The sequence below is a fragment of the Sarcophilus harrisii genome, chromosome 1, assembly GCF_902635505.1.
Source record: "Sarcophilus harrisii chromosome 1, mSarHar1.11, whole genome shotgun sequence".
NCBI classification, from domain to species: domain Eukaryota; kingdom Metazoa; phylum Chordata; class Mammalia; order Dasyuromorphia; family Dasyuridae; genus Sarcophilus; species Sarcophilus harrisii.
Genome location: NC_045426.1, coordinates 269,875,490 through 269,901,955, shown reverse-complemented (window position 1 = coordinate 269,901,955; position 26,466 = coordinate 269,875,490). Strand labels below are relative to the sequence as shown.

Below are 26,466 nucleotides of genomic sequence, written 5' to 3'. Positions count from 1 at the left end.
GACTTACAGTTACAATGATCATAGGGACCTAATCTGTAATTTCATCAGTATATAGAACTCCCAGTTGAAAGAAGTCCTCTACTTCTTTAGTTAGTAAAGAGCTTCCTAGAAAAGCTGAATGACTTGCTCTGATCGTGCAGCCAATATATGTTAGAGGCAGGACTTAATACCAGGATCTGACAAGAGCTCTATATCCACTCTACTACACTACCTTTCATGGAAGTGATCACAGTAACACCATATAATTTAGAATTAGAAAAGTCCTTTAGAGAACATTTAATCCAAACCCCTTATTTTACAGATGAAAAAAAAAAAAAGTCTCTAGGAACTTAAGTGATAACTCAGAATCATTCAGAAAAGATTAAATGATTTTCATTATATTATTGTCTTAAAAAAAAATACCAAGGCATGTCATCAACTATCTCTAGTAAAGGTCTGATATTCAAAACATAAAGGAACAAGATTCATTCCCAATAGATAAATGGCCAAAAAGAAGAAATTGAAACTACCAAAGACTGGATGAAATACTGTATTAAAAAACTAATAAAAGAAGTGCAAATTAAAATTAACAAACCTCACACCCATCAGATTAGTAAAGACAGAACAGTCAAATCTGGAGGAGCTATAGTTTGACAGGCACACCAAAATACTGTTGGTGGAATTGAATTGTTCCAACCATTCCAGAAAATAATTTGAAACTATATTAGAAAAGGGAGTTTCTTGTACCAATGAAATCACAGATCCAACCCCCCCCCAAAAAAAATAATCATTAGAAAGGTCATTAAATCTTTCCACCTCATAACCCATTAGCAGGTACATAATTCAAGTAGGTCAAAGAGAAGAAATTCAGCCTGATCACTATGTGACCCTGGATAAGTCACTTAAACCTCTGTCTGTGTTAGTTTTTCATCTGTAAAATGAGGACAGTAATATCTCCTACCTCCTAGGGTCATGAAGATCAAATGAGATATTTGTAAAGCAATTAGCTCATTTGTAAAGCAATTAGACACAGTAGGAGTTATATAAATGTTAGCTATTAGCTTATATATATATATATATGTATATGGATGTATACACAAACAATTGTATAGAAGTATTTTACTTAGTGATAAGGGTCTGGAAACAAAGCAAGTTCCCATCAACTGGGAAATAAATTCTAGCATATGAACATAAGGAAATATTATAAGAAATAAGAATTCTGAGAAATTTGAGAAGACACCCTGAAAAACATTAGAACTCTGATCACTGAAATGACTTCAATCAATCAAATCTTGACTAAAAAGGCCTCATTAATTAAATACAGCTCCCTAGTATTTCCTGAGAGATGGCAGATTTTAGGTATGCAATGAAACATATACTATCAGAATGGTGGATGTGTTGGTTTGTTTTCATTATACTGCTCATATATAGAGAAAGGTTCTATTGGGGTGGTAACAGGTTATTAGGAAATAGCAGTGATGTTGAATAAAAATTAATACATACATATATGTGCATATATGAGACACATTACAAGAATTGCTATCCAAAATAGTTTTCAAATTTTTTCAAAGTTTTGTTACACAACAGGGCAAGTTGTGTAACTAGGAATTACTAGGAAACTTATTTATCTAGAACCAAACCACTAATTCCCAAAGGGTCTCAACTATTGATTTTTACTGTATTTGGCTGAAATTAAAGAGAAACTATTACCAAAGTATACACATGATTTAAACACACACACATGCTTTTTATAAAGAAAACTAGGCAATAGTTATCATAATTGGTTGATTAGGAAAAGCATGAATATTTAAAACTCATTCACTTCCCATAACTAATAGATTGCCATGACCTATTGATTCTATTCCCAAAATTTCTTTTACTTCCTTCACTACATCTACTGTAACTTCAATTATCCTGATTCAAGTCCTAATTTTGATTTCAATGAAGCTAGTTTAACAACCACTCTTTACAGATCTTTACTCACTGCTTGAGTAAAGTTCTGCTCTGCTCAAAAGTCTATTCATTGTTTTACTTATAAAAAACATGAAAAAGTAGCAATAACTTTTTCATTTCTCCTAAATAAACTTCTAATTATAAGTCAATCATTAACAAATAAATGATGGCAAAGGATTAATTTCATTTGGTTCAATTATGGGTTGTGTTTTAAAAATCCAATGAGAAAAAAATGTTGACAATATATTCATTAGTTCTAGATTTGGAAAGAAAGCAAACCTAATTAACATTTCTCTATATACGCATTTTTCTCTATATACATATTTTCACTCAATAATTTCTTGTATTTCTTAATAAACTATTAAATTAATTTCATAAACTAGATCTCTTTCATATAAATTCCTACAATACAAGCAACTGTATGTTAAATTTCTCATGTCTCAGGATTAATATAGTTGAACTTTCCCCAAGTGATTGAATATTTAATCACTTATCATCACTAGTACTTGTAAACCACTACCTCAAAACATTACTTTTTTTCCGGTCAACATCTACTTCTAACAAAAGTCAAGTAACAAAGTAAACAAAGCCATTCCTATTACTATCTGCTCTTCCTCTTCTCCCCGCTCCCCTCTCCCCCCCCAAAAAAAAAAAGGTTAGACACAAATATGGAAGTATAAAAGTAAACCGTCAACTTTATCCATGTTTTCTTTGGAGTGACAAATTTTCATTGGTGGTGATAGGAATATGTATTAGAATACATACTACTTTTTCATGTTTAAAAAGAATCATTAAACATTGTGGCAATTCATATACATCTGGACAAAGATGAAGAAAAGAAACAGTTACAAGCCATTGTTTTTTTGTAAACAATGTAATTTCATTATGTAGCAGTTTTCTTTTTAAAAACAAAAAGCTTGGAAAAGAGTTCAGGCCCCCAAGCTGAAGATTTGTCAGATTAAATTTTTTAAAATTGTTTTAATTCAATAATCACATTGCCTGATTTTGAAGTTTATAATCCAAACATATTTAAGTAATTACAAAAGGAAAGTGAAAGTGACTTTAAGTGAAAACATAAGTGAAATTGATTATTCAATGAATAAACAGTAAAAGTATAGAATTCATCTTTTGTATAATTAAAAGTTTATAGTTTTGAAAAAATTAAGATGGAATTTCTAATTTAGAAATCCCGTAAACAGAAACATCACAAAAATTAACTACATCATATTATCTTTATCCAGAACAATAGGCCTAACTTAAAGATGAGTGACCAACACAATACTGTTGTAAGACTGACTGACTTTAAAATAACTACATTAAAATAACATTCCTATAGTAGTCACCATGCTTTCCCATAAACAAGCAAACTGGATGTCAACATAAGAACTTGAAAATAAACAGAACTGTTTAGCAAAATCAAGAACTGAAATTCCAATGGCCCTAACCTTATGTAAACTTATTAAATTCAAATACAAGGACCCAGGTTACATGATTTTTATTCTACGAAGTCTTCATTTCAAAATTTACATCACATAGGGTAGCCATTCCCCCCCCCCTCCATTTTTATCTGAAGAAAAAAAGTATTCTCGGTATAACTTTAAATAATATAAAGAATAAGATAGATTGTAGAGGCAGTCGATGCCCGTTTTTTAAAAAAGCATGATTAAACAAGGTGTGTGGTGGTGGTGTTCCTAAACACGCGCTTCACACTCACCCGTATTACACTGCTTTCCTTCCCTTTCTCCATCTCTTCTTTTCTGCTGCCGTTGGAAAATTATATACACAAAACCCTGAGCAATACAAGCAGGGGCTCTATAGTTCACACAAGGGCAAACTAGCTTAAATAGAGGAGGGCCAAGCGATAAGGGTGGGGATTTTTCCCCCTAGAAAAAAATGGAGGGGGGTGGAGCAGAAGAGAATAGAGTCGAGAAGAGGGGGCGCTTTGGGTCGGGGGAGCACACGCGTAAAGGAGGATGGCGGTAAAATTGGGGGGGGTGTAGAGGATAGGGATAGGAGACACTGAGGAGAACGTGAGGGGAGGCATCAAGCTGAGGAGAGGAAGGAGGCGGAGCAGACCTAGCGGGGTGCAGGGAGAGGATACCCCCTCCTTCCTCCCAGCTGCTGCCGAAGCTACTCCAGCACACGCCCACCCTGGGGAAAGATACCGGCTCTGGGGCCTAGCAGCAGCCGCCCTGCCGGTGAACCTAGTTAGCCGGGGGCGGGCTCAGCCTCCTCCTACCCATCCCAGGGCCCGGACCCCAGGTCACCCAACCACTCTAACCCCCACCTGGTACCCCCAAGGAAAAGAGCTTGTGGAGATGAAGCGGGACGGAGGAAGTGGGGAGGGGGACAACCATTAAGGAGCAGTGTCCATGGCAACGAAGGGGGAGAAAAAGGGGACGGGGGGGGGGGGGGGGGTTCCCCCCTGTCCCCGCGCCCGGCCCCCCCGGCGGCGCCCCCCCAGGGGGGGGGGGGGGGGGGGGGGAAGGCCCCTTCCCCCTCCCTGAGCCGGGGCGAGGGGGCGGCGGCCGCGCCTCGGTCGGGAGCGGGGGCTGAGGCGCCCCCTCCCCGCCCCACACCTGGGCGGGGAAAGGCCGCGGCTGCCCCAACCACCACCATCTCCCCCACGCCTGAGGGGGAAACGGCGGGACCTCTGCCAGAGCCGGGCCAGGCTAAGGTCGGAACCGGGATGGAGGCGGAGGCTGAGGGTCCAGGGTGTCCCACACACACACACATACACACACCACCCAGCGCCCCGACCCTACTCCCCGGGGAGTCCCCTTCGGCGGGGAAGGACAAATCGTCTAAAAGCATAGAGAGAAAGCGGCTACGACTACCTGGCTCTGCTCCTCACTCCCTCCATCCCCGTCCGGCCGTCGCCGCCGCCCCCTCTTCCGCTGCTGCTGCTGCCGCTGCCGCCGCTGCTATCGCCGCCGCCGCCGCCGCACACAGCCTGAACCGCCCGGCGGGGGACAATGACGTGCCTCCATCCGGGCACCGCCGCCGCCGCCGCCTCCTCCGGGTCAGGAGCCGGCGCCGGCGACAGTGCTTCACTCTTGCCGCCAGGGGGCGCCGCGGCACGCCAACTCCGCTGTGTAGCCCGGCGCGCCGCCAGCCCCGCGGCTAAGAGGCGGTAGCTCAAGTGGAGCTTCAAGTAAGTAACGGGCCAGAGATTCCCCCCGCCTCCATCCCTCCTAGAGGGAGGGGAAGGTCGTCAAAGTGCCAGAGCCCTCTGGAGGAGGAAGTGGAGCGAACGCTGAGGAGACACGTCCTAGGAGCCCTCCCACGCCAGGGGCGACAACGGCGGCAAAGGAAGAGGTGAAAATCGTGAAGCCGTTTCCTAAGCGTCCGACCTGCACCGAGAGCCTTCCCGAGTCACGGCCACCCTTCCCGGACAGCGAGCAAAGATCGCTCCTTTCCACGCCCCCGGCGTCCTTCGGCTCCGCTGCTGCCCCCGGGTGTGCGTGCGTATGTGTGCGTGTGTTTCTTTTCCCCTTTAAAGTTGCCCTTTAAAGAGCAGGAGCAGCTGCGGCTGCGGCCGCCGCCGCTACCTTCCGGCTTTTCTCCCGGCCCCAGAGCCTTCTGCTCGGTCTGGAAGAGTGTACTGCAAGCGCTCTTCCTGATTTCCCAGTCGCCTCGATTAGCCGCCCTCGGGGCGGGGGGTGGGGGGGAAGGACGAGGTCGCACGGGTTGCGCTCACACAGAGCGCTGCCCTTCGTTCCCCGGCCCAACTTAGAAATACCCTCTCCGCCCTTCCCCGCGTTCTTTGTTTGGTGCGAGGATCCCACCTACCCCTTCTAGTGGGGCTCCGAGGCGATTATCCCAAGAAACAAAAGGCAGGCCGTGGGAGAGAGGCGTCTCCCCCTTCTACGCCCCCCACGCACGAAGCCACACATACCCTCCTCCTCGAGAAAACTGCTGTACTGACGCCCACCCCGTGGGTTCTGGCGGAACGGAACGCGGGAATGTAGAGGCAGGGTTAGAAAGAATCGACAATGCTGATCATTTTTTTCTGACTGAAGGCTTCTTTGAAAATCCAGTTAGTAATATATTTTGCGCCATTTCCTATATATCAAAGTTTTGTTTGAAGAAAAGTTAACTTTCTACGTGGTGTGTCATGGAGATATAACATGTTTAGGAGTCAAAAGATTCTCTCTCTGGAAATGGACGAGTTCTGGAGTTGTTCTGTGCGTGTGTTGTGTATCCTGGGTCTCATTTGTCAAAAAATCTATAGTCCCTTTCTCACAAATAATTCGAAGAAATGGCTAACTTTTAGTTTGAGGTTAATGAAAATAAAGATGTAGGATGTTTTCCCCATTCAAATACACAGACTCCGTGAAATCTACTTATAGATTGAAGACCCGAGATTAAAAACTCCTGCTGTATGTAATCAGATGTCTTCATTTTACAGTTTCAAACCGTTCCCCCAAAACTTGTGTTTGCAAGGGTTTTTCCCTTGGAAAAAAATATTTTAAAGTCATGAAGAATTTGGGGAAATGGTTGATTGTAAAAGTAAAATTCAAAGACTAGAAGGTAATTGGCTTTACCACGAAATCAGTACATATGGAAGATGGAAATAAGTATGAAAATAGTAACATTTGCTTTACAATTATCTGAAGTGATTTAGGTAAATCACAGGAAATCTCATCTATAATTACTCACATTTCAGTAGTGTTTTAAGGTTTGCAACTATGAGGTAGGTAAATGAAAATATTGATTTGCATTACTGATATTAATTAGTGATAAATTAATATTGACTTGCCCAGGGTTAACTTCAAATGAATAAAGAAGCCAGTTTCCCTGATTCCAATATACTCTTTCCCTTATAGAATTTTTCTCTTCTCAATAGAACAAAGAACATCAGCTTATTGCATGGTAGATACAATCATATTGAGGATGGATGCTCTCTGGATACTCCTAAATATTAAAATTTGGATTTGGGAGCAAGAACTGTCTCTGTGACTTTCTTTGATATCCCAGCATTAACCACAGTGCTTGGTACCTAGCAGACACTTAATAATTGCTCATTTCTTAGGTCAGCATCAAGTACCTTCTAAATTCAATCAAGTAATTATTACAGATTCGATATTTCCCTTATTATTTTTTTAATATTTCTAGAAGAAAGAGGTCCATAGGTTTCACTAGACCATCAAAGGGGTTCATGACACCCACACACAAAAAAAAAGGAAACCCTATATGTAAGGCCCTCTGCAATTTTGCTCCATACCACTCCTTTAGCCTTTTTTCACATTGTACTTCTTCAACCATTCTACATTCTGGCCAAGCTATTCTTCAAACTTGGCACAGCCTCTGCTGCCTCTCTACAATGAGTGGGCCAGAAATTGTCAAGCAAGTTGCTGAGGAGGCAGACAATAATCCCCAGTGTAGATTGAAACAGATTAAAATGTAATAGGGAAATACTGTATTTAACAACACATACAATAAATTGTAGATAATAGTAATTTGTGGTTTTCTTAGTCACTATTCAGCCTGCAGGGGCTAAGGCACCTTATTTCTATTTGAATTTTACCTTTGTTATAGGTCATTTACCTCTATGGCCAAGTTTGGAAAACCCTTCTTCCAGATTTCTTATCTCTCACAATCCATTTCCTTCCAAGTGTAGCTCAGGTGCCTCCCCTAATTCCAGTAATTGTTAAAGAGTTCTCTGTTTCCTCAGATCTCCCAGAATTGCACTCATCTGTTGTATCCTTCTCAATGGAATGTCAGCTCCTTAAGGGCAGGGAATGTTTGTCTATCTTTGTTTTCCCCAGTTTAGCGCAATGCTTATATAAAGCCTTAATAAATCTTTAACAAACCCAGAATAAACTGGATAATGCAGGTATTTTGAATGCTTAAATCTAGTGCCATTTTTAACTTCCATTCCAGAAGAAATGCTGAGTTATCAAAAAATTTGAAGTAAAACACAATAATTAGAGGTGTCCAAAAGTGGAACTGGCCACTTTAGGGAGTAATGGGGACTGTCCCCTCCCTCACTGGGAAATCTTCTACCAGAGACCAGATAACTATTCATCAAGAACATAGTAGGAGGGATTCTTATTCAAAGATATAGTTGGGCTAGATGGCCTCCAGGGTCTTTTCAAATTTGAGATCCTGTGATTCTTTTTTGTTTCTTTTTCGATGAGGCAATTGGAATTAGGTGACTTGCCCAAGGTCACACAGCTAGGCGTTGTTAAGTGCCTGAGGCCAGATTTGACTTCAGGGCTAGTGCTCTATCCACTGCAGCACCTAGCTTGCCCCAATCCTGTGATTCTTAATTGAATTTTACTGTAAAATAAACCATCCAGTGAAGCAAAGATGGGTTGTAAAACTAGTTTGATGATGTGAATCAAATAAAAACCCAATTCTCAAACTCCACCAAAGTCCAAATTTCTTGAATAACGCTAGGTACTGGAAATTAAAAAAAAAAAAGAAAAAGAAAAACAACAGAGCCCTTCCCCTACAGGTACTTATAATTTAATCTAAAATATGACTTGCTAGCAGAAACATGTAAATAAGGCAAGGTGTGAAAACACAAAGAATTCTAGTTTATTGGAGGATAAAGATCCTTTTTATGGGGAGGGAAGAGAATACTTAGTTGAGAAGGAGAAGATAACCAAATTGGTCCCTGACCGGGGAGAACAATCTCAAGGCAAATTGAAGAGGAATGGAGTACATTTGAAGCTTACATTCAAGAATGCTCAGAGAAAGACAAACTCAGGGAATAACTTATAGAACACTTGGCCTGTTATGTGATTTTACTAAGTAATTATTAAGCATACCTGTTGTGTGCAGTGCACTGTTCTGGGTGCTAATGACATGATGCAGTCTCTTTCCTTCAAGAAACTTACAATACAATGAGCAGATTAGGTTTAGGGTGTCATGATCCCAAAATGAGGAGTGCAACAGAAAAGTCTCAACTCTTTAGTATTTTAAATGTTACCCACCACAAAGTATTTGGACTTAGAAACTTTTCCTTTTGGTCAACTTTGTTAATTAAAGAAGCATTTATTAAGTATTAACAATATCCCATGGCAACATGCTAGATTGGGAGAAGGAATACAAACAGGAAACCAAAACAGCCACTGTCTTCAAGGAGGGTACATTATATTAAAGGGAAATCAACACAAACACAGAAGAGTAAACTCAAAATATATACAAAGTATATAGTGGATAGGGTGCTGATCCTGGAGAGAGGAAGACCTGAGTTCAAATCTTGCTTAACTCTGTGATACTGGGCAAGTCTTTTAAGTCTATTTGCCTCAGCTTCCTCATCCATAATATGAATTAGAAAAGGAAATGGCAAACCACACAAGCATCTTTGCCAAGAAAAGTCCAAATGGGATCATGAAGAGTTAGATAAGACTGAAAATGACCGAATAAAAACAACAAAAATATGAAATAAATTCCAGAGGTGCTAACCAACTGCTGGGATCAGGACAGCCTTCCTCTACTGGCACTTGGATTGAGTTTTGAAGTAAGCTAAGGATTCTACAAGGAGAAAGTGGACGAAGATGACTTCCAAACAATAGACAATTTGTGAAGAGGACTAGAGATGGGAGAGTGAATATTTTGTATGTGGAGCATCAAGTAGACCAGAATTGGCAACACTGAATAAGCTTGGAAAGGTAGGATAGAGTTGACTTGTAGAGGGCATTAAAAATCCAAGCAGAAAAGTTTTTATTTTACCAAATAAAGCAGGAGGGAGCAACTGAAGCTTCTTGAGGAAAATAAAAAGGCATGCCTGTTCTTTAGGAATATCACTTTGTTTGGAACACTTATACATTGTTGGTAGAGTTGTGAACTGATTCAACTATTTTGGTGAGTAACTTGGAACTATGCCCAAAGGGCTATAAAATTTTGCTATTCCCTTTGATCCAGTGATACCACTACTAGGTCTGTATACTAATGAGATCATCAAGAGTGGAAAAGACCCCTATGTACAAAGAAGTTTATAGCAGCCCTTTTGATAGTAACAAAGAAGTGGAAATTGAGGGGATGCCCATCAATTAAGGAATGGCTGAACAAATGGTGGTATATCAATGTAATGGAATACTATTGTGCTATAAGAAATGATGAGCAGGCAGATTTAAAAAAAAAAACCTGGAAAAACTTACAAGAACTGATGCTGCATGAAGTGAACAGAACCAAGGTTGTACACAATAACAATGACATTGTTCAGTGATTAACTTTGATAAGACTTAGCTCTTTCAGCAATACAGTGATCTAAGACAATTCCCAAAAATTCATGATGGAAAATGCTATCCACATTCAGAGAAAACTAATGAAGTCTGAATGCAAATTGAAACATTCTATTTTCACTTTTTTTTTCTTTCTTATGGTTTTCCCCTTTTGTTCTCATTCTTCTTTCACAACAAGACTAATGTGTAAGTATGTTCAATATGACTGTATATGTATAACCTATACTGCACTGTTTGCCATCTGGGGGAAGGGAAGAGGGAGAAAAAAATTGGAACTCAAAATCTTGCCAAAATTAATGCTGTAAACTATGTGAAATTGAAAAAATTAAAATACTATTAAATGAGAGGGAAAGGAATATCAATTTGTGAACCAAAAATTGAAAAAACTTTAAAAATATATTCAAAAATAAAAGGAAGTCCAGAAGGACACAAAAAAAACAAGCAGGACAGTATTGGAACTAATTTGTTAAATTGACTATGTTTTAAAAAATAACTGCATGCAATGGATTTTTTGCTTCATATACAATTTTCTTTTTTTTGTTCTTTGTATATGAAAATGTTCATTTCTGTCAAAGTTCATAATAACAAAATTTTCAAAGGAATATGTTTGATCCATGATAATTATGAGATGAAATTCATGATGAAAAATTCTGTATATCTCCAGAGAGAGAACTGATGTATTCTGAGTGCAAATTGAAGTGTAATTTTTTCACTTTATTTTTCTTGCTTTTTTGGTGACAGAGCTAATATGGAAATATATTTTGCATGATTTCACATATATAATTGATATTATATTACTTGCCTTCTCAGTAAGTTGGGTAGGAGCTGGAGAGGAGAGAATTTGGAAACCAAAAAAAATTTTTTTAATATTTCTTAAAAATTTATAATTTAAAAAGTAAAATAAAGCAATGTCAATTTGTAGCTGTGGAGGATGGTTTGCAGAGGGGAGGGACTAGATGAGGAGACCAAGTAGGAGGAAATTTCAATAGTCTAGATAACAAGAGAAGAGGATTTGAAGTAGGGTAGTGGCCATGTGAATGTAGAGAAGTTAACATATATGTTATATACTGTGGCAAATGATTAAACATGAAGAGTGAGAAAGAGAAGGTTGAGGATGCAGCTTTTAATAGAAATGGGGAAGTTAGGAAGAGAAGAAGGTTTTAGGGAAAAAGAAAAGGGTCTTGAATTATGCTGCTTTTTTTTCTGGAAAGAATTCTCATATTCCTAGCTTAGCTTAGGTGTTAAAATTTATTACAATTAATAGTTTACCTACTAACCAATCCTGAATTTAGCTCTGGGCTTCTTGCCAAGACATTTCTTGGGAGCTGTCCACCAGTACAAGTCTTTAAAAATCAAACGTTTAATAAGGAGATAGTTTGGGAAGTCTGGTCCTCTTAGGGAGAAGAGCTTAAAGTTACATATTGTAGAGCACTTTTAAGGATTATAAAAGCACTTTTCTCACATTGACTAAAAGATAGGGAGTACAGGTGTAATTATTATTCCTTTTATAGATAATGAAACTGAATATCAGAGAAGTTGACTATTTTGCTACTAAGTAACAGAGCTAGTATTGGAACCAAGGTCTTCCAGCTCCAACTACAACACTTATTTGCGACTCTCAGAAGCTATGCAGAACTGACATTTCTTTTCTCACAAGAAAAGGCAAGACTTTTTTTTTTAAACTTTCACTTTCACCTAACCTCAAAAATATCTCCATTTTCTAAATAGATACTGAAGAGAGCTCTTTCAATCTGCATTCAGGAACCGAAAAAACTCTTTATTTCTTTAATAATTTTTCTTAGGTTTTTTAGAAATGTTTTGCATAACTTCACATGTGGTTTCTTAATTGTGGATGGGGATAAAGAGAACCTAGAACTCAAAAAATTTAAAAGCAAACATAAAATTTTTGTTGTTTTGAATGTAACTGGGGAAAAATATTAAATAAAAAAATCAAATACCAAGAATTTGTCTCAGCCTTCTTCGTTAAACAGCTTTTCAACAAAGTCAGAAGAAGCAATTCCTGGACAGTATCTTGAAGGAATTAAAGATACTCTGAATCCATCAACTCATCTCTGCTGCAAATTCATTCATTCATCTATTATTTATGTATTTATTCATTTGCTTATCTTTGTAAAAGATAACTAGAGAACTAGGGAGATTTGCCATGTTTCTGACCGGATGTGCTACAACCACAGATTTGACAAAGTAAAATGAAAATGCACATCTAGTCAAGACCTGTCCTGTGTTGTGTATGTGCTTGAAGTTTTAGGGAAGCAGTCCTTTTATATTGGGTTTCAAAGGCCCTCTACTGGTCTATTTAGAGTTTGCATTGATGTATTTGAATTAAACATAAGGGAAAATTCCAAAAAAGGAGGATTTATCCCCAACCCCAATTTTGTCCCCTACCTTTGAAGTCAACACCACAACTTACCCCTCCTTCACACCTTGGTAGGATATTGAAATTTTGAAAAGAAATCCCTTTACAACTCATCAACACTGCACTTCATTTTCATTGACTTCCAGGATTATTACACATGCAGAACATCTGTGGGATTGAGTTGCTATAAAATATTATTTGACTTTTCTGAGTGGCTTTCTCAGATGATTAAGTGCAGAATGAAAAGGGTTTTACAAAGTCAAATCATACAGGCAACCTGAAAAGTGTCCACTGCTGTGTTTGAGTAGTACAAAAAAATCTCCCCATCTTTCAGACTTCCTCTTTCTACTTTTTAAAATTCAGCTGAGGTTTGTGTAGCTTGCCAACATTTCCCAATTGAATTTACACTATTTTGATTCTAATTTTACATTCCATTTCACTTTCCATAGACAGGTTCCCTCTGCAGCAAGCAGTCTGAACCGCATTAGAGTGCTCGAATAGCTTATGTGGGCAACAGCACTCTTAGGATATTACAGAGAAGTGAAGAAAGTATCTTCCTGTCATAATTTATTAAGGGGCAATGGGAAGGGGGTGGGATGTCTGTGTATTTTTTGTGAATATATGATGTGAATTCCTGTTTCACCTATTCTCTGTATGACATCAATGAGAGAGAATATGGTATGGAAGAGAGAGCTTAGCCTTGAAAGCAGGACCTGTGTTCAAATTCCTCCTTTCTATAAACTCTGTAAATCTATGCAAGTTATTTTATTTCTTGATCATCTGGTATAGGCAATTCTGTAAGATCTTAACTTGTAAAGAAAAAATTGCTCAGCAGGAATTCTCTTACCACTACGCCATGGGCTGCCAGAAAATTCTCAATACACCTCAAAGGAGGTATTTTGAAAGAAATAGATCCATGAATATGTAAGTGTTCATATGTTGATCCTTGACTAAAGTTTATGTCTACTTCCCCACTCCCCAGCTAGTTAAGAGTTTATATTTAAACCAAAGAAAACAATATAAGTATTTTACTTTTCAGGGTAAAGTCAATAATTGATTTTTCTAAGTTGCATATTGTTTTCCTCGTTCTTTCTACATCTAGCAGATTAGGTAGTCTGTTAGGGCCATTCCACTGATTTATGTTCCTCTTTGTGAGTTAATAAAGTAGTAAGATAAATGAATCTTTATATTAGGCATTCAGACTCATTCTGTGATGGTTCACAAATGCTCCCAACATATATCCTACATTTCAATCTAAGGAAATAATAGGGAGGAGGAAAAGTTTACTTTCCTTCAGAAGGTATGATATCAATTTGCTATTATATTTCTCCAGAGGATGTGTTCTAAGTTAATATCAATTATGAAAAAAAAAACTAAATTTAAAAGTGATTTTTGCCTCTCAAGTTCATTAACTATATTCAAAGCTAAGATTTCTGCAAGGTTGAAGACTTCATGTACATGTTATGTTGTGCTGATGTGCAAGACAGAACAGTTTAAAATCTCTGGGGGATAAAAGCAAACTTGAAATACATGAAATCAAGCTTCAGCCTTGGAACTTCTTCACAGTCCACTAGATTTTATGAGGCAAGCAAAAATGGGAATTGATGGGATGGCAAAGGATGAAATCTTTGTAAGGCTAAAAAATATGAAAACATATGAAAAACAAATTACTGAAAATACAAAACTTAAAATAGGAAAAATTCAATTTGCCTCACCTAAAAGTTCAATGAAGATGAAAATGACATTAGTGATATATTTGCTTTTAGATGACATATACCAATAAACAGAAAATGAAAATGAAAGAAACTTGCCCCCATACATCTACAATAATTACTTCCTAATTAGCTACACAATAGTAGAGAACTCTCTGCCTGAACCTCTCTCAAAGAAAACATTACTAAATTGTTAGGAATTTGGTCTGTGATCTTTTTTGTTGGATTCTAAGATCTTTCCTCCTCCTGGCACCTTCACATTTATCGCAGAGTAACTAGCAAAACTAGCATTCTGAGACTGAGGAAGTGGTATATAAGTAACTAAAGATAGAGAAGGTATGTCAGAACTGGACTACAGGTATTCCAGGGGAGCCAACAGGAGATATCCTGAATGGAAGAGCGTCATTCCAGGACTATCTGTAAGTACTGCCACAAGTACTATACATTTCTTCTTTCTTTTTTTTAAAAGTTGAAAGAATATTTTTTTCTGGGTATTTGTATATCTGATCTAGACTTTTATTCATTTAAGATTGATTTATTTAATATTTTTCCCCCAGTTACATTCAAAACAATTTTTACATGTATTTTTAAGATTTTTGAGTTCTAGGTTCTCTCTTTTCCCCATCCACAATGAAGAAACCACATATGAAGTTATGTAAAACATTTCCATAAAAGTCTAGCTGTGAAAGAAAACATAAATCTCCCACTCTAATGAAAATAAAAACCCTCAAGAAAAGTGTGTGTGTATGTGTTGAGAGAGAGAGAGAGAGAGAGAGAGAGAGAGAGAGAGAGAGAGAGAGAGAGAGAGAGTGCTTTGATCTGTATTTAGATACAAAAAAGTTCCTTCTCTGGGTATTGATAGGATTTTTCATCATAAATCTTTAGGAGTAGTTGCGGATGACTGTACCACTGAGAAGAACAAAGTCATTTACAGTTGGTCATTCCAGAATATTGCTATTAGTTTGTATATAGTATATTTCACTTTGTTCATGGTGAACATGGTTTTATTTTCCAATTTTTTTCCCTGAGAGCATTTTGCTCATCATTCCCCAGAGAACAATGAGGCATCTCCTCAATTTCTATTTTTTTTTGACAAAACATACACTTCAAAATACATCCATCCAAGTAGGGATATCACTTTAAAATTTAAATTAAAACATTTGATAAATTCTGTTATGGCTTAAAAAAAAAGTGGTTTGGCAGGAAAACTTCCTTCAGCCCAATCAAACCCAGGATATAGGTGTTTTGAAAGAAATGCTCTCTTTAAATATCGTATAGCGGATATCTGAGATTTGGATATTTAAGTCAACGACTCCTGTAGGTACAAGATAAAGTCAATTATATGCCTTAACTTTGTTGTCATGTTTCCTTTCATGTAGACATGGTTACTATCCCCAAATTAATCATCACTAAGGGTTAGAGTTTGCATTTATTAATTTTTTTTCTGAAAGAATACTAAAGTCCAGTAATTCTTTTCCAGAAGTCAATTTTCTTCATTATGGTGGAAAGGGGAGATACTTTTGGCTCTATCCTTGTTGTTATAAGAACAAATGCTTTATGGCATTGTAGAAAAGCCAGGAAACTAAGGCAACCCAAGATTTTATGTTTTATGAATGAATGAATGAATGAATGATACAGAACATCAGTAGAAGGCAATCTGTATCCTTTGCTTTTAGCTACTACATCTTTAAGTGTGGTTAAAAAATATCTTTAATGTAAATTCTAATTAAAATAAGGCACCAATGGATTAGCCATATATAAGACTAGCAAAAAAGAAAAAAAAAAATAAGCCAAAGTGGTAATTCACTATCTTTGCCATATCATGTACATAGTATCTATAACCAATTCATACCATTTCCTTCTGTTGGTTAAAATAATTAATCCAAAGTTAGAAAATTTTTGCACAACAATAATATTCCATTACATTCATATGTCACAACTTATTCAATCATTCTCCAGTTCATGGGAATCCCCTCAATTTCCAATTCCTTGCCACCACAAAAAGAACTGCTACAAATATTTTTTATATGTAGATCCTTTCCCCTCTTTTATGATTTCTTTAAGATACAGACCCAGTAGTGGTACTGCTGGATCAAGGGGTCTCCACAGTTTTACAACCCTTTGGGCATAGTTCCAAATTTCTCCCCAGAATAACTGGATTAGTTCACAACTCCACTAACAATTTTCTGCTTTGTATTTGTACTCCTAACAGGCCAGTGTCTGGTACTAAGTGCCTTAAGTGATAAATAAATCCTGACTGACTGATTAATAATTTGCCAAGTCTCTAAGAGATGAAAAGCAAAAGCCTTGAAAAACAACCCCCCCCCATGCCATCCCTACAGTTTCTAGGAGCAACAGGAATTACAAGAGTCCTGATTTTCCATTTTCTGTCTCCCCCAGTCCTTTTTTCACTTTCTTTCTTCATCTTAAATTTAATATTTTATTTTTCCAGTTACATATTTTTAACATTAATTTTTTAAATTTTGAGTTTCAGATTGTTTCCCTTCCTTCCTCTCCACTCCTGCAACCACACTAAGAATCAGTAATTCAATATAGGTTATGCATGTATAGTCATGAAAAATATTTCCATAATAGTCATGTTGCGAAAGTAAACAAGACCTCCAAAAAAAACCCCTCAAGAAAAATAAAATTTAAAAAAAGTATTTCAATCTGCCTTCAGACACCATCAGTTCTCTCTCTAAGTATGTATAACATTTTTCATCATAAGTCCTTGAGAGTTGTCTTGGATCAGTATTGCTGAAAATAGTTATGTGTCACTCAAAGCTAATTGTCAAAGTATTACTGTTACTTTGTATATAGCATATTTCACTTTTCATCAGTTCATGAAAGTCTTTTCAGGTTTTATGAAAATATCCTCTTCATCATTTCTTATAGCACACTAGTATTTTGTAGAGGGTCACAGACAGTGGGGGAACTCTGGGTAAGGTATAAGACCCATCAGCCCAGAGGAAACCTGCTGACAATGTCTGGTTCAGCTCCCCATCTCCCCTAAGGGCTCTCGGCCTTCCTGAGAAGTAAGAGGATGGTGACAACCTGTGTTGTGATTGAAGCAGAGGGATACCAGGTGGCAAACTGCATACAGTAACAAATTGTTTATGTGATCCTGCATGTGCAGTATATATTGGGCATGTGCTCAGTGTTGTTTTTGTTACATAAGGGTATGAAGGTATAAAAAAGGGAAAGTCCTTGGAATAAATGGACTCCATTTTTCCACCATCCTTGGAAGTCCTGCCTCATCATTTCTCCACTAAGACAGTATATTTTAATCACCCCGGCGTGGGGGCTCTAGAAAGCAACAGTATGTTCTGTCACCCCAACTTGGGGATTCTAGAAAGCAGGACTCAATATTTTAATAATCCCGGCAGGACACAACAGTATTCTATCATAATTGCATAGCACAATTTGTAAAGCCATTCCCCAATTTGTAATGTTCTCTTCTCTCAAATATAATGTTCTCTGGGTGCAGGTTTCTTGAGGGGCTTCTGGGAGCAGCCTTTGTTTCAGTTCAGAGTAATAATCACCTCAAATGCAGCCAGGAATTGTAAGTCCAGATCTTTTATTGTCTCCTTCAAAGTCTTGTCTCCTTCCTGGAGCCTGGTTAGCTTTCTTAGAGGCCTATCTCTCTCCTTGGTTGCAAGAGCTCTCCTGAATGAGCTTCTAGTGGGCTTCTGACATGTGAATCTCCCAAAGTCAATCCTAGTTCAAGCTCCTAGCTTATATATGCTCTCTAAAGGTGTGAACTCTAATGTGTGAACTCTCTTAAAGGTGTGAACTAAATACATAAGCATTGTCTCTATCAATTTCCAATTCTTTGCTCCCAGAAAAAAAGCTGCTATAAATATTTTTGTGGTTATAAGTCCTCTCTCTCTCTCTCTCTCTCTCCTCTCTCTCTCTCTTTCTTCCTCTCTCCCTTCTTCTCTCTCTCCCTCCCTCCCTCTTTTGCAATATACACATAGTACTTCTCCTCCAGTCCTTGAAGCAGAATTCAAGGCATCTAAGAGTTGCTCAGATGAATCCTAGAAGGTTTTGGCTTCACTGAATCTCAGAGAAAGTGAGCAAACTACTAGATAAAAGGGAAACTTAAAGGGAAGACCTTGGAAAGATGGAGAATGAGAGAAGAGGGAAATGGCAGCCTGGCTGAGTCCCAGAGGATGCCCATTCTGTTGAGGACCTTGACTATAGTCCTGGTGTCCCTTTTTCCGATTTCTAAAATTCTCAAAGCACCCACAGTTTTCTGTTTTGGCTTTCTTTCTCACATAGAAGAGCCACCTGAACCTAGAATTACTGGTTCCCCCTTTAAATTTCTGACTACTTTTCTTATCCCTGACTACCTATTCTCCACTCTGAATCTACTGCCCTGTTTGGTTTAAACTGTTAGAATTAAAATGCTCCTCCCAGGATAAACTTATTATTTTTAAACTCACCACCAACCTGCTAATTTAAGCCTTGGTTGATCCTATCTTTTTGAACCTCCTCTCCCCTCAGATTGGAGGGTTGGAGGTAGGAAGATTAAACTCCTCCCAATGCCTTCCTTCATAGAGGGCAGAAACTAGACTTAGTTCATTCTCACCCTACATCTACTGCTCTGCTTGGTTTTAACTCCACAGAACAAAAATACCCCTACCTAGGTACTATGTAATATCACATTCCCCCATTTTATCTCCTTTTATGTTTGTTCCCCCACTTAGACTGCAAGCTTCTTGTGGACAAAGGCTATCTATTTTTTCCTAATTGTATCTCCAGCACTTAGCACAGTGCTTATGGTATTTAATACCTGTTTATTGGATTGAATTGGACTTTCCCTCTCCAACAGTTGGTGAATCCCTTATCAAATCTGCACCATCAGGTCTAAAAGTTTACTTGAAAGCAAAAGTATAAAACAAATTCAGAAATAATAAATCAGTTAATTAGAAATGTGTATAAGTAGGTATCTTACCCTTGCTAGTTAATTTAATCTAAATTGATTTATGATTCCCCAGACCTAGTTTTGGCCTGTATTTTCTATCTCCTGAGAGTTTTTCTCATTTGGGCTTTAGTAGTGTAGTCTCTTGTCCTCAGAAGGCCCCTTTTGAATTAAAATTGGTCCACCTGAGCAGTACAGCCCAAACTCATTGTTGCTTAACACTTCCAATTTATCCTCATCCAGTGAAGAACTCTGCTAATTTCCTGTACAAGTTTTTGGTGTTTTATCTGCATTCCTATCCAGTTTCTTGGCTAACTACCTTCCTATCTTCTGCCAGAATAAGGAGAAAGTAAAAATAATAAACATATAGAAGGGATAAAGGAAGGGAATAAGCTTTTATATAGTACCTACAACCTTAGTACTATGCTAAGTGTTTTACAAATGTCTCATTTTACCTTCACAATAACCATGGAAAATAAATGCTATAATTTTCATATTATGGTAGAGGAAACTGAAGCAAAGGTTAAGGGACCTACCCAGGGTCACCTAGTTAATAAGTGTCTGAGGTAGGATTTGAACTCTAATCTTCTTGACTTTAGGTCTAATGCTCTATCCAGTGCATCATCTAGCTGCCTCAACTACAATTAAAGTCATTAAGTTTTAAATTTTTTAATTGCCTAGAAAAACAGAATATTTCACCTTAGCATATGGTTCATTGCCAAAATTTACAAAAGACAATTTTTTTTCATTGACACTAATTACAGAGACTAAAAGAAACTGTTCATCTAATCTGGAAAGGATTCTATGAAGCTATGAATTTGTTTCTTTGAGACTCACTAAACTCTCAGACAGAAGAAAAAATTGTTAAAATCCCATTGGAAGAATTTTATAAATGATAATGAATGTTGTGAATGAATGGCTATGACAAGATGGAAGCCTATTATGCTTCTTTAAACAGCAAGTAAATTATTTAAGGAGCAACTTTGCACATAATCTTCAACCTCCCCTAAAAAACCCCCACAAATTCCTCATGCAAATTTTATCTCAAAGAACTTCAGGAAAACAAAGAAACTCTTTCAAAAGTTATCACTTATTTTTTATATGCAAAATATACTACTATGAATGGAGAAAACAAAATTCTTTTGCCCTTACTTATGAAAAATGTTCCTTCTGTTTGTCCTAATTTAAAGTCTTAACTTTAATTTACCAGAACTGCTCTTTACTTACATACACTCAAAGTGAAATATTGCCAGAATTTATGATAATGTGTTTTAACTCCTTTATAAAGTGTTCAAGTAACAATCTTATGCAAGTCCTATATTTTTCTCAGATTCATTAATTAAAATATTTTGCCTCTGGCTAGGAAAAAGCTAATATTGACCTAGGGCTTCATTTGGGAAAATGGGAAGCATAGAAATTGATTTTAAAGGGGAAATGGTTAAAACTAAAATGAATGTTGGATTTAGAATTAAAGAACCTGGATTTGAATCCCCACTTTACTATTTGCTATGTACATAACCTTGGGCAAGTCATTCTCTTCTCAGAAGTTTGTGTTTCCTCCAAAAAAGATGAGAGAATTGGAGAACATGACTGTTGAGGGCCTTTGTAAGGTCTATTGAAATGGAAAAATGGTAAAATATCCCTCCTTGCTAGCTATTAAAGGCTATTAATTCCAACCTATCTTTTTTTGGTAACTAGATCTAGATCTAGACTTAAAATATTCTACAAGCCATTCCCCAACTGATAAATGGTTGAAGGATATGAACAATTTTCAGATGAAGAAATTAAAGCCATTTCTAGTTATATGAAAAAATGCTCTAAGTCACTATTGATTAGAAAAATGCAATTTAAGACAACTTTGAAGTGCCACTTCACACCTCTCAGATTGGCTAAGATGACAAAAAAGATAATGTACTTAGTACTGTGCTAAGTGTTTTACAAATGTCTCATTTTATCCTCACAATAACCATGGAAGGTAAGTGCTATAATTTTGTTGGATGTGCTGTAATGCTATTATGTTGGATGGGACTGGGAAAACTAGGATACTAATGCATAGTTGGTGGAGTTGTAAACTGAGCCAGCCATTCTGGAGAGCCATTTGGAACTATGCTCAAAGAATTATAAACTGCATATTCTCTGATCCAGCAGTGCTACTACTGGGTCTAGATCCCAAAGAAATCATAAAAGAAGAAAAAGTACCCACATGTGCAAAAATATTTGTAGCAGCTCTTTTTGTGGTGCCAAGGAATTCAAAAATAAGTATATGCCATCAGTTGGGGAATGGTTGAATAAGTTGTACTATATGAAAGTAATGGGATATTATTGTTCTACAAAAAAGGCTTATTTTAGAAAGGCCTGGAAAATGTACATGAACTGATTCTGAATGAAGCAAGAAGAGCCAAGAAAACATTGTACACAGCAACAGCAAGATTATGCAATAATCAACTATGATGGACTTGGTAATTTTGGATTGAAAGTGCCATCTGCATCCAGAGAGAGAACTATAGAGACTGACTATAGAGCAACACATATTATTTTCACCTTTTTTTCTCTCGTGGTTTTCCCTTTTTGTTCTGATTTTTCTCTCCCAACATGATTCATATGGAAATGGAAATAAAAAAATGAGCATACATGTTTAACAAAAATATTTTTACATGTAACTGGGGAAAATAAAAATAAATGTTTAAAAGATGCTGAAAAATAAAATAAAGTAAGTAATCATTCTGCTATGGCCTCATTCCTACAAGTTCTAATGAAAATAAGAGTTTGTGATAGCTATAGCCTAAAGCCACAATTAGTCCCAGTCTGAACTAGGATTTAATTCAACAACACTTAAGTCTCTATTGTGTGCAAGGATTCCAGATACATTCTGGGGATTTAAAGAAGGGGTGGGGGGAGAGCCCACCAGATTAGAAATTGGTCAATTGAACATCTAGTTTATCCTTACAATGTCACAGTTTTAGGAGTGAGCCACTATAGCAAGATATTACAATACTTCTATATCCTATCCAACTTACCTCTGATGAACTCTTGAAGAAGTCACAATTTTCTCAGAAAGGTATGTTGGTTTAGGATTGTAGAATCAAAGAAAACTGAAGGGAAGATAAATTCACTGAAGGTTAGGAACACCTCAGACAGTAGAAACCACCGAGAATCAGTTCTCCTATAGCAAAGGTAAAGCCACAAGGATTATCAGCAGACAGATTTTATTTATATACTCAGTGTATTTATAAATACACTTATTTATAATTTGTATAATTCCTCAATTGATTATGTATATATACCCCTACTTGGTAAATTTGAGCTCCAAGTTTTCATCTAAATATCAAGGACAATAAAGGACCTTTAATTAAGAGTGATGGGGTTCTAGTGGCAGTCAGAGAGTTGTGGAAATCCCTTTTTGATCAATGCAAGTCCTTCATGAAAGAATTCATGAACCCAAAGAGTTATAGATGACAAAAATGAAAGTTTATTGTCGGATGAGAAGTCAGCTTTGCTAGAAAAACTGACTTCTTCAGTGTCAAAGTCCTATTAAGGAAATGGAGGCTGGCACTGAGAAGAGAATGTCTTCTCAGCAGGTAGGAGTCCTGGCAGCTATGCCAAAGAGGCAAAGCATACTACTTTGGACATTCTGCAAAGAAATGGGAGAGGAGAAACCTATTTTATGAGTAGATTTTGGCAGAGGCCTGGAGGCAGTTTGAACTAATCAGACGAGGATCTCCCAAAGAAATTGCTTTGAAGGCTTTTTCAATTTGAATGGGCATCCTGCTGTCAATGGAGGTGATTTGCCTTAGAAATGGCCCAACCTGAGAAGCTCTCTCACAGATTCCAAAGAGCCTGAGAGGGTCAGGAATCAAAGGGGATAGAATTTCAGAGTGTTAATTTCAAAAGGGAACACAGTTTCATACCCCCACATCAAGAGGCAAATTATTTTTTTTAATTACCCATTCATTTTTTCAGAACAAAAGGGAAAAATCACAAAAGAAAAAAAAAAAAAAACAAGGGAAAAAGTGTACATAGCATATGTTGATTTATATTTAGTCTCCATAGTTCTCTTTCTGGATGAAGATGGAGTTTTCCATCCAAAGTTTATTGGTATTACCTTGGATCACTGAACTGCTAAGAACCAGATCTATCATGGTTGATCATAGCACAATCATGCAGATGCTATGTACAATATTTTCCTGGTTCTGCTTGTTTCACTCAGCATCAATTCATGTAAAATTTTCCAGGCTTTTCTAAAATGAGCTTGTTAGGACAAATGCTAAGGAAAGGAAATTCATACTCATGAATTCACAAGTCTGTCAATGAGTGAATAATTTAAACTATTTAAATTATGTAATAAAAGAGCAGTTAAAGAAAAATAAAGGGAATAAAGAGTGAAGGAGAGATGGGTAAAAATAAATATAAAGATATACACAGATACAAAGGAAAATAGGGGAAAACAAAGGAAAAGACAAAATGAAAGTCAAGGATATAAGCGGATAAAGAATAAATCCACAGAAAGCTATATAGACATATAAAGACAGAGATACTAAAAAATCCTGCATGGATAGATTCCTGATATGGAAATAAATGGTGATATCATAAGCAAATTAGAGGAACATGGAAGAAATTACTTTCAAGAGAAGGGAAGAGTTCATATTTTAATAAATGAGAAAGAGATAAATGGAAATTGAAATTGACAAGCTTCTCTGATACAGATTTCACATCCAATACACACACACACACACACACACACACGTAACTGATTCAATTTTCTAAGACTAAGTGCCACATTCCATTAGATAAATGGACAAAGGATATGAACTAACAGCTTTCAAAAGAAGAAATCCAGGTTATAAACAACCATATGAACAACAACAAAAAAAAAATGCTCCAAATAATAAAGAGTTATAGCTCTAAGGGTTCACCAAAACCTTAGAAAAGAAAAAAGAAAATATCAAATATTTGGGGTTGGGGAAAACAATTGAATGGGAAAAACAGGTGACCTCCAAGAAAATTTGAACTATCAAAGGAATATTCATGAAAAATAGGCATAATAAAAGATAAAAAAATGGAAGTGATTAATAAAAGCAGAAAAGATTAAAAAGAGGTGGCAAGAATACACAAAAGAACTATACAAGGAAGATATTTATATCACCAATAACCACAATGGTGTGGCTACTGATCTAGTATCATACATCCTGGAGAATGAAGTCAAATGAGTCTTAGGAAGCATTTCTTAAAATACAGTAATGGAATTGCAACTGTGCCATTTCAAATCCTAAAAGATATGGCTGTTAAAGTGCTGTACTCAATTTGTCAGAAAATTTGGAAAACTCAACAGTGGACACTGAATTGTAAAGACTCAGTTTATTTCTCAGTCTCAAAGGCTGGCAATGCCAAGGAATGTTCAAATTACCAAATAATTGCCCTCATTTCACCTGCTAGAGAGGTTATGCTTAAAATTCTGTAAACTAGGTTTCAGCAATATGTGAACTGAAAATACCTAAAGACCAGCTGGTTTTCAGAAGCAGAGAATCTAAAGATGAAATTGCCAACATTTGCTGGATTATAGAGAAAGCAAAAAAGTTCCAGAAAAAACACCTACTTCTACTTCACTGACTACACTAAAGCTTTTGACTATGTGGATCATAACAAAATATGGCATATCCTCAAAAAGTTGAGAATATCAGATCACTTTACTTGTCTCCTGAAGAACCTGTCTGTAAGCCAAGAGTCAACAGCTGGAATCAAACATGGAACAACTGGTTCCATGCTTTAAGATTAGAAAAAGAATTCAAGGCTGTATATTGTTACCTTATTTATTTAATTTATATGTAGAATTCATCATGCAAAATGCTAGGCTGGATGAAATCAAAAGCTGGAAATAAGGTTTCTGGGAGAAATATTAACAATCTAAGATATGCAAATGATATCTCTCAGATAGCAGAAAGGGAAGATTAAAGAAACTTCTTGATTAGGGTTAAAGGGAGAATATAAAGGGGGGGTTTGAAACTTAACATAAAAAACCCCCAAAAAAACAAAAGTTCTTGGCAACTGCTCCCATCACTTCCTGGAAAATAGAGGGAGAAGGAATGGAAGCAGTGTCAGATTTTATATTTTGGGGCTCCAAGATCACTATAAATGGTGACTGCAACCTTGATATTAAAAGATTCTTGCTCCTTAGAAAGAAAGCTATAGCAAAGCTGGACAGCATACTAAAAAGCAGAGATATCACCCTGCCAACAAAGGTTCACATAGTCAAAGCTATGGTTTTTCCAGTAGCAATGTATGGCTGTGAGAATTGGACTATAAGGAAATCTGAGTGTTGCAGAAAGAATACTTTTGAATTGTGGTGCTAGAGGAGTCTTTTGAGAGTCCTTTAGACAGCAAGGAGACCAAATTGGTCAATATTTAATTTAACTCAGATTATTAACTGGAAGGTCAAATACTGAAGCTGAAACTCAAATATTTTGGCCATATAATGAAAAGAGTAGTCATTAGAAAGACCCTGATGTTGAGAAAGAGTGAAGGCAAAAGGAAAAGAGGATGAAGAAGGATGGGATGGATAGACAGGATCACGGAAGCAATGGACATTAATTTGGACAGACTTTGAGAGATAATGGATGGTAGAAGGGCTTGGTGGGCTATGATCCATGGGGTTACAAAGAGTCTGACATGACTCAAAAACAAAGGGGAAGAATCATTTGTATAATGTTGCTGGACCTGTAATTTGTTCTAGTCATTCTGGAAAGCAGATTGGAACTATGCCCCCAAAGCTATTTTGACTTAGCTATAATACTAGGTCTATACTCTAAAGAGATAAAAGAAAGAGGAAAAGGAGCTATATGGACAAAAAGACTAATTAATCAGCTCTTTTCGTAGTAGTCAAAAACTGGGAATTAATGGTATGCCCACTAATTGGACAATAACTAAATTGTGATATATGAATGTAATGGAATATTATTATGCCCTAAAAATTACAAAATTCAGATTCAGATGAAACTGGGAAGATCTCTGTGGACTTGCAGAAGGAAACAATTTGTACAATGGTATGGATGAATACTTACAAAAATATAGGTTGCTCAGATTAATAGATGAGGAAATAAAATATTAAATAGTCCTATTTTGGAAAAAAAGAAATTGAACAAGCATAAATGAACTTCCTAAAAAAAATGTCTAGGGCCAGACAGTTTTCAAGTGAATTCTATCAAGTATTTAAAGAACAATTAATTCCAATATTAACTAAACTGTTTAGAAAAATAGGGGAAGGATCTCTTTTTTGGGGCCAAACATAGTCCTTATCATTTTGCCAGTCATTTAGATTGTTTGTTGTCC

General features: G+C 37.0%; 1 protein-coding gene across 5 annotated transcripts in view; it reads right to left on the bottom strand.

The window, feature by feature from the left end:
• Window positions 1–22,315, bottom strand: part of USP42 (ubiquitin specific peptidase 42) — a 71,732-nt gene extending 49,417 nt beyond the window's left edge. For 2 of the 5 annotated variants that reach the window (XM_031941809.1, XM_031941830.1), the window contains exon 1: window positions 4,770–4,849. The gene's annotated coding sequence lies outside the window, so the exon portion shown is untranslated. Of the gene's footprint in view, window positions 1–3,646; window positions 4,341–4,766; window positions 4,850–22,160 lie in introns of those variants that run through there. The other 3 variants (XM_031941820.1, XM_031941814.1, XM_031941825.1) reach the window with 3 other exon arrangements.
• Window positions 22,316–26,466: the final 4,151 nt, after the last annotated feature.